This window comes from Palaemon carinicauda, chromosome 15, assembly GCF_036898095.1.
Source record: "Palaemon carinicauda isolate YSFRI2023 chromosome 15, ASM3689809v2, whole genome shotgun sequence".
Lineage (NCBI taxonomy): Eukaryota > Metazoa > Arthropoda > Malacostraca > Decapoda > Palaemonidae > Palaemon > Palaemon carinicauda.
In genome coordinates, this window is record NC_090739.1 from 63624747 (window position 1) to 63634746 (window position 10000).

Consider the following 10000-nt stretch of genomic DNA (forward strand, 5'->3'; position numbering starts at 1 on the left):
CTGATACAGCAAAACCAACCAAATGGTCTTGCAACTGCGTAAAAAAAAATGAAAAAAAAAAAAAACCACTTGGTTTGTTGGGAGCCATTGATGTGATAACGGGAAGGAAGAAGAGATGCGGGTGTTCATTAGACATTTGACAGACAGATCAGTTCCCGCCAGTGTGAGTGATATCTTGCTTGTGTTTATTGATAAATGACTTTTTTGTCTACAGGTGTCAAATCTTAAGACGTTTCTTTCTTTACTTCGTTTAAAAGTGTTAAATCTGAAACGTGTAATTGACTTATATTGCTTATAAGTGTTAAATCTGAAAATATTCCATTAACTTACATTGTTTATAAGTATTAAATCTGAAGACGTTCAATTGACTTATATTGTTTATAAGTGTTAATTCTGAAAACGTTTAATTTACTTATATTTCTTATAAGTGTTAAATCTGAAAACATTCCATTCACATTGTTTATAAGTGTTAAATCTGAAAACATTTCATTGCCTTACGTTTTGGGAACAAACTTTACCATTACTATAAGCATTGCCTATATTCCATAGATGAGACTTATTAACAACAGTGGAGGTAGTCTGTACTGGAATGGCTAACCACTAATAGCTACCAGGCACCACTGTGGCACAAGGAAACTTACCCCAGGACCTTATGAACCTAGAAGGTAGTGCGAGCGGTAGCATAAGCCACTGACCTCAGCCACCGACTCTGGGAAAACGTTATAGTCTGACCTCCAGGGCAGATCGTGACGGAGTCATAGGAGAAGAGAAACGTTTTGATGAAGTAGGAAAAGAAAATTCCAGCCAGGGAACAACGGAAAATGTGATGAATAGATAGATAAAAAGTAGAATTTAGATCAATGAAAATTATTATTATTATTATTATTATTATTATTATTATTATTATTAGTATTATTATTATTTTACTATATACATTATCTATTACTATTATTATTATTATTATTATTATTATTATTATTATTATTATTATTATCATATTTATTATATTCATTATTATTTATTATCATTATATTTTATTATTATTATTATTATTATTATTATTATTATTATTATTATTATTATTATTATAATATTCATCATATTTATTATATTCATTATTATTTATTATTAATATATTATATTATTATTAGTATTATTATTGTTATTATCAATAATAATAATAATAATAATAATAATAATAATAATAATAATTATAAAAATAATAATAATAATAATAATAATAATAATAATAATAATAATGATAATAATAATAATAATAAAAATAATCATAATAATAATGATAATATAATACTATGAAATTAAGATGATAAGAAAAAATGAAGAAAACATCGGATGAAACAGAAAAAAACTTTCCATGATCCAAACATCGTACAATGACCATCTCTATTCGTGTAATTACAGATCACGTGTCTTCTGAGTAACATAATAACGAAGGAAAATGACGTCACTATAGAGTTAAAAAAATACCCTTTAATTGGTTGCCTAGTTTATGTTTAGATAAGAAAGTACCCACGGAATACCCCGGGTCATATCCCTTTTAAAAGATATGGATGTGGAAATGGACTCTTTGTTTATGATGGTGTTTAGAAATAAATTATATGTCAATAAGGGGATTTGATATCAAAAGGATTTGAGGAAACGGTGGAAGACGCTGAGAGAGAGAGAGAGAGAGAGGAGAGAGAGACGAGGGAGAGAGAGAGAGAGAGAGAGAGAGAGAGAGAGGACATGACGTTACATGCTTTATTACTACTTTCTCCGAATTATTTTCACATGAGATAACATCAAACAATACATCTTGATCCCTTGTATACACCACTAGCAAGTCTTGAACACAAACCTCAACGAATAGTGATTCAATTTATGTATGAGATTGATTGTAATTATGTACATAATGACATTATTGTTGTTGTTGACGTATCCACATTTTATGGCAATAGGAAATGAAGTCATGTAATGGATTAGGGAAGCTCTCTCTCTCTCTCTCTCTCTCTCTCTCTCTCTCTCTCTCTCTCTCTCCTAGAGCTTCAGCTAATATTTGAAGGTTAGCTGTGTGTGTAATAATATTGGTGCACTACGAGATTCACACACACACACACACCACTCACTCACTCTCTCTCTCTCTCTCTCTCTCTCTCTCTCTCTCTCTCTCTCTCTCTTCGGGAGAGGGATTTCCCCCTTAAGTAAATATTCGGTCATACGTATACATTTACCTACATATTATGTGGGTTTAAAAGCTAATATTAGAAACTCTCGTATGGAGCGATGAACAAGAAAGAGAGAGAGAGAGAGAGAGAGAGAGAGAGAGAGAGAGAAGAGAGAGAGAGGAGAGGAGAGAGGAGAGAGAGGAGGGGGGGGGAGGGAGAGAGAATATCTGTTAAAGAATTGGCAGAAGTATATCTGCAACATAGACCATTAATAAAATTTCATTCACATTGTAAAGGTTTTCGAACGGATCTCTCTCTCTCTCTCCTCCTCTCTCTCTCTCTCCTCTCTCTCTCCTCTCTCTCTCTCTGAATATTATCTTGGGATTACATGTTTATCTGTTCTTATCTTCTTCATTATATAATTTTGTAATTTCATCTTATAGCAAAAGTAATTTGATAACTGGAAATTGCATCTTTGACTCTAGTAATTTATGATGTAACTAGTGTACGCGACCCCGTTAAAATGACGGCTAAATATTTTGATAGATATTTACATACCTGCACGGGAACCCCCTCTCACCGTGGTATGACTACTCTCTCTACCCCTTGCCTTAGAGACACGGAGAGCTGAGAGTGACTGGATATATATATATATATATATCATATATATATATATATATATATATATATATATATATATATATATATATATATATATATATTATATATATATATATATATATATATACAGAGAGAGAGAGAGAGAGAGAGAGAGAGAGAGAGAGAGAGAGACTTCCTGTTTAATGAAAAGGAGAGATTTTGTTCTTTAAGTTTAATTTATATTATTCGTATTTATAATCTCATTCGTATTCATATTATTATTACTATCATTGTTATCAGTGTAATAACCTTTTGGAGTTTTTGGATAATTCACAAAATTCCTATGAAAGAATCTTCTAAATTTCTCCCTCCTTTGTTTTAAGCTGAAGAGACGGAGCAGTAAGGAAAAGCCGAGGTTTCATTTCTTTTTAATCTTCTGCTTATCAACGGAGCGACACCTCTCAGCCTCAATCTCGCTAAACGCACTACAAAGGAACCAATATTTCTTATCTATTTAGTGTCATAAAATAAATTCGTTCGTAATCTTTCATTTCTATCACATTATTGCAGTAATGACTGACTAAAATTCAATTCACTTGGTAAAAAAATGGTTAATTTGTTTAAAGTATGGTCTAGCCGTGTTGCTTTTACAGTATCCTGTCTATAAGAGTTCTTGCGCAATATTACAGCATTTGCGTCTTAAGACACAGAGAGAAGGTATTGACTAAGGTTAGGAAAATGGATCCCAAGAATCCTTCGAGATAATTATGAAACGAGCTGCAACATCTTAAGAGTCATTCAATTCACGGTAAAAAAAAAAAAAAGACTACTCAAGCACATGCGTAATTCTTAATTCCGTGTTACGGAAGTATTCTGAAAATGGAAATGTACCGTGCATTGAATAAGTAAATAAACGAACAAATTAAAAGATAAATAGATAGGTAGATAAATGATGAAACATATGCACTATTAATCCAATGAATATATAGTAAAACATGCTATTTCTAACGTAATAGAACTTTATTAGTACCCCAAGCTAGAGATAGATGTAGACTGAAGTTTGATGAAATTTCTAGAATCCTGTGAAAGAAGAGAAAGCAAGAAGAAACCCACTGTAACATCACGAAAGATAAATAAAAATGATAAATCAATCCATATGCATTAAAACAAAACTTTCTTTACACAGAGAGAATGTTCTAATTGAAGTAGATATGTATAAGTAGGTCTACAGGTGTGACAAAAATACATACTCGTATGGAAATGCATAGTCAAAGTTTCGATGCGTATTACATTAGAAACCAACAACATGACGCAAAAAATAATTCTTACTGATTATCCAACAAAGGAAATCATAGAATAACTCGTCATAGGATGTGATAACCACTGAATCTTTCTAGGACTTGTATAATGACGTCACAAACAGGTTCTGGATTATTCCAGCTGGAGGGTGCCAGACGTTCTTGTGTTTTTATTATTTCTCTGTGAATTTGATTACTTCATCGTACGTTTATATCAAAGGCAAAATTCTTCCACCGTCACCAAGCCTCAGTTGGCCAGCGTGGGTGGTAAAAAACTGACGAAACAGCAGACATGAATAAGAACATGTCTGAGGTCTTTAGTCCTGCAGTGGACTAAAAACGGCTGCGTTCGTTTTGTTACTGTTGCTTGAGGGTACACTGGGGCATACTATTCTATCTCATTTCTCTTCCCTCTTGTAATCTTTCTTTTCTTGAAGTGTTTATAGCTTATATATGAGAGTTATTTTAAAATTGTTACTGTTCTTAAATATTTTGTTTTGGTTATCATTACTTCTCTTGTTGTTTATGTGCTATCCTCACTGGGCTAGTTTTCCTGTTGTAGACCTTGGGATTACAGAATCTTGCTTTTATCAACTAGGGGTTATAGTAGCTTACCTAGTAATATATATTATATATATATATATATATATATATATATATATATATATATATATATAGGCCTAGGTCTTCCAATTCTTTTAGTGCCTTGTGGAGCCCAGTTAAACGTTGGGTGACCTAATCTCTCTTGGGGTGTGCGAAGAGCATGCCCAAACCATCAACATCTACCCCCCTCATTATGATGTCATCCACATATGGTGCTCGAGTAATCTCTCTTATAGATTTCATTTCTAATCCCATCCTGCCATTTAACTCCCAAAATTCTTCTGAGGGTCTTTATTCTCAAATCTACTAAATCTATTGGAGATTGATTCATTGTCATACCATGACTCATGTCCATAGAGTAACACTGATCTCAATAAACTCGATATATAGTCTGATTTTTATATGAAATTTTAGGCAATTTGATTTCCAAAATTTACTTAACCCTAGCCATTGTCTGATTTGCTTTTTTCAATTTTCACTAAACTCTAATTCTAAGACCCTGTATTGGATATAAATATATATATATATATATATATATATATATATATATATATATATATATATATATATATATATATATATATATATATATATATATATATATATATTTATATATATACCTGTATATATATACATATATATATATTTATATATATAGTGGAACCTCTACATACGAACGTATCTACATCCGAATTTTCCAACATCCGAAGTAAAATTTGAGCAATTTTTTTGACTCTACACACGAATTTTATTTCGACACACGAAGTAAGCATTTTTCGTCGTACCGGTTGTATCCGAATTTTTCGACATGCAAAGTACAATTTGAATACGTTCCTACTCTACACCCGAATTTTTTTTCGACACCCGAAGTAAACAATACCCGTACGCGTAGGTGGTACTCATAGCGCCGGATGTATTTTTTATTTCCGTCGATAGAAGGCAGTATTTCGACCTCGGAGGGACCCTCAATTAGCGTGGCTTGGGTCAGTCCTCTGTTCTCGTCAGCTTCGTGTGGTTGTGCGCTGTGCGTTTTGCTATTACAGTTTTAATCGTGATGTTTTACGTGCATCCTTTTACGGTAATTTACGTAAAGCATGGGTCCTAAAAGGCTTAGTTTTGCAAGTGGTAGTGGTAGTGCTGAGAAAAGGGAGAAGGAAATGCTTTATTTAGACGTAAAGCAAGAAATTATTGAAAAACATGAGCGTGGCGTCCGCGTGAGTGAACTTGCTAAAGAATATGGCCGTAATATGTCGACGATCTCGACAATCTTGAAACAGAAGGAAGCCATTAAAGCAGTGAAACCTTCTAAGGGGATCACCATCATTTCAAAACGTCGTAGCCCTATCATAGAAGAGATGAAACGACTTCTGCTAATCTGGATCAAGGACCTTACCTTACCTTATTGCCTTATTTTTTGTTTGGGTTCCCCCAGGTCCCTCAGTGTGAGGCACCTCGTATATCCACCAGAGAGTTGCTAATACATCTTCCGGTGTATTTTGCATCTTCCAGTCTTGGATGGTCTGGGATGCATCTTAGGTATTTATCGAGCTGATTTTTAAACGCATCTAGGCTCACTCCTGATATGTTTCTTAGATGAGCTAGCAGCACATTAAATAGTCGCTGCATTATCGATGCTGGTGCGTAGTGGATTAATGTCCTGTGCGCCTTTCTCAGTTTACCTGGAATGCTTTTTGGCACTATTAATCTACCTCTGCTTGCTCTTTCTGATACTTTAAGCTCCATGATGTTTTCAGCAATTCCTTCTATTTGCTTCCATGCTTGTATTATCATGTAGCGTTCTCTTCTCCTTTCTAGACTGTATAGTTTTAAAAATTGCAGTCTTTCCCAGTAATCAAGGTCCTTAACTTCTTCTATTCTAGCAGTATAGGACCTTTGTACACTCTCTATTTGCGCAATATCCTTTTGGTAGTGTGGGTACCATATCACATTGCAGTACTCGAGTGTACTGCGCACATAAGTTTTGTAAAGCATAATCATGTGTTCAGTTTTTCTTGTTTTAAAGTGTCTGAATAACATTCCCATTTTTGCTTTACATTTAGCCAACAGTGTTGCTATTTGGTCGTTGCATAACATATTCCTATTTAAAATTACACCAAGGTCTTTAATTGCTTCCTTGTTTGTGATTGTCTCATTATTAGGTCCCTTGTATGCATACACCATTCCTTCTCTGTTTCCATAATTTATTGATTCGAATTTATCGGAGTTAAATACCATCCTATTTATCTCCGCCCATTCATATATTTTGTTTAGATCTCTTTGTAGTGAGTTCCTATCTTCATCACAAGTAATTTCTCTACTTATTCTTGTGTCATCGGCGAAACTTCTCACTACGGAGTTTTCAACATCACAGTCTATGTCTGAGATCATAATAACAAATAGCAGTGCAGCTAATACCGTACCTTAGGGCACACCTGATATTACCTGGGCTTCATCTGATTTCTCGTCATTTGCAACCACTATCTGTTTTCTGTTTTGCAGGAATTCTTTTACCCATTTTCCTATCTTTCCCACAATATTATGCTTTCTCATTTTTTTCTCCAATATGTTATGGTCTACCTTGTCAAAGGCTTTTGCAAAATCTAGATAGATCACATCTGTGTCTTTTTCATTTATCATATTATTGTATATGTTTTCATAGTGAGCTATCAGTTGGGTCTGTGTACTTTTTCCAGGTACGAAACCGTGTTGACCCATATTAAACAAATTATTTTTGACCAAATGGTTCATTATTTTCTTTTTTATTACCCTCTCATACACTTTCATAATATGTGATGTTAGACTAACAGGTCTATAATTGCTTGCCTCTAGTCTTGATCCACTTTTGAAGATAGGGGTTATATAAGCTAATTTATGTTTAACATATATCTCGCTCATATCTATACTCTGTCTTAGCAGTATTGCAAGTGGCTTCGCGATAGTGTTTGCAGTTTTTTTTTAACAAAATCGCTGGAACTCCATCTGGTCCGGCTGCCGATCCATTTTTAATTTCGTTTATAGCCGTAACAATATCTGCTTCATTAATATCTATATCCGTTAGATATTCAACATTTTCTTCTCTCATTTCTGTTTCATTATTCTCATTCGCAATTCTTGGCGTGAACTCACTCTTATATTTTTCTGCTAATATGTTGCATATTTCCTTTTTTTCATTCGTTAGCCGTCCTTCAATTCTTAGAGGGCCTATTTCTTTTCTCCTTTTATTCATCTTTTTTGCATAGGAGTAAAGTACTTTGGGGTTTCTTTTTATATTTTGAAGTGTCCTTTCTTCTAAGTCCCTTTTTTCATTTTCTTTCGACTGTATAATCTTTTGTTCTGCATTTTCTATCTTGCATTTTATTTCCCTCATTTTCCACACATTTTTTTTCTTTTGAAAGATTTTTCTTCCACTTTTTAATTTTCTGAAATAAGATCCTTCTGTCTCTTGGTATGTACGTCTTTTGTTTATTGTTTTTTTTTTCGGTACATATTTTTCAACAATTTTCTCCAGTATTTTGTACAGTATATCCTTATTTACCTGTATATTATCACTTATAAATACATTTTTCCATTCTTTATTCAGTTCTTCATTTATTTCTGACCATTTTATATTCTTACTGTAAAAGTTATATTTTTCATATCCTTCCCAAAGTTTTGTGCTTTTATTAATTCTGTGATCACTTGCTTTGGAATGAACTATCAATTCTATGACATTGTGGTCTGAAATTCCCGTGTTATACACTATTATTTCTTTAACATAATTCACCTCATTCACAAATGCTAGATCTAGGACATTTTCCTTTCTTGTTGGAATGTGGTTTATTTGTTGCATATTATGTTCTAATAGCATATCTTGAAGCTTTTCAAATTGCCTCTTATCTTCTGCGCTACTATTACTATCTTTTTTATATGTATACATACAACCACTTTCTTCTATCCGTTCTTTCCAATCTACGAAAGGAAAGTTAAAATCTCCGGATAGGAGTATATTCCAGTCTTTATGGTTTCTACATATATCATCTATTTTTTCTATTATTATGTCAAACTCCTTAGTGTTTGGGGGTCTGTAAACTACAATATTCATTAGTTTTTCAAATTCAAATTCTACCACAATCAATTCACATTCTGTGTTGCTGTATTTTTCACATACTTTTCCTTGATTTATGTCTCTTCCATATATTGCGGTTCCCCCTTGATTCCTATTTTTTCTGTCTGATCTATAAGTTTGGAAACCCTTTATCTGGTCATCACTGCCAGTCTCTTGGGAATACCATGTTTCACTTATATTTAATATATCTATTTTTTTTCAATTTGGGTTAGTTCTTCTAAGAACTCTATTTTCCTTTTAGAGTTACTCGTGACTAAACCCTGTGCATTCATTACTATTATGGTTTGTGTTTCATCCCCATTATTTAATATTGGTAATGATATGGATTCTCCCATGCTTCCTTCCTGTTCTGATATGATGTTCTTTTCTTCATTTCCCGGAATTCTGCCATTAAAAAATCCAACTTTTCTATTATATTTGCTCTTTTGTCTTCATATTTATTTGTGTGTGTATACCTGCAACTGTCCCCATATCTGCACCAACCCCTGGCATTATAGATGCATTCTTTGTAGTTGGGCTCTAAATGTGCAGGTTTGGGTTGAAAGGCCTCATATCTTGGGGCTCTTGGTTCAAAGCGCGGTATATACACGGCCTGCTTTTTTGTTTCTTTTTTTGTTTCTTTTTTGCTTTCATTTTTCTTTTCAGTTTGCTGAGTTTTCTTACATTCATTCATGGTTGCAGGATGCATATATCGACATTTTTTGTTGTAAATGCATCCTTTTCCTTCTTTTAGGTTTTTGCATATTTTTGGATGGAGATCTCTGCATTCGTCTCCATATCCGTCTAAATACGCACATTTACCATATATTTCATAATTATGGCATAACTTTGGATGCTTGTAGTAGCATCTTTCGCCAAATCTGCAATTCCCTCTTTTCTATTTTTTCTTGTTCTTGCTCTTCCCTAAAATTATGTAGGTCCAGGTAGAGTCCCTTGGGTCTATTATTTGTTTCCATCTGGTAATTTATTTCTTCATAAGTATGTTGTTGGATGGCATCATAGGTTATATCAATGATTTCTTCTGCATCCTTACACATATCCTGTTCATTGTTCTCTTCTTCTTCTTTTTCTTCTTCTTCTTCTTCTTCTGTTTCTTCTTCTTCCTCTTCTTTATCTTCAACTACTTGCAGATTTAGTCTCGACTTAATTATATTTTCTATCCAGACTAAGCATGTTGAGCAGAATACCTTTGTGTCTTTATTTTTTATTTTTTGCTGTATTTCAGCACA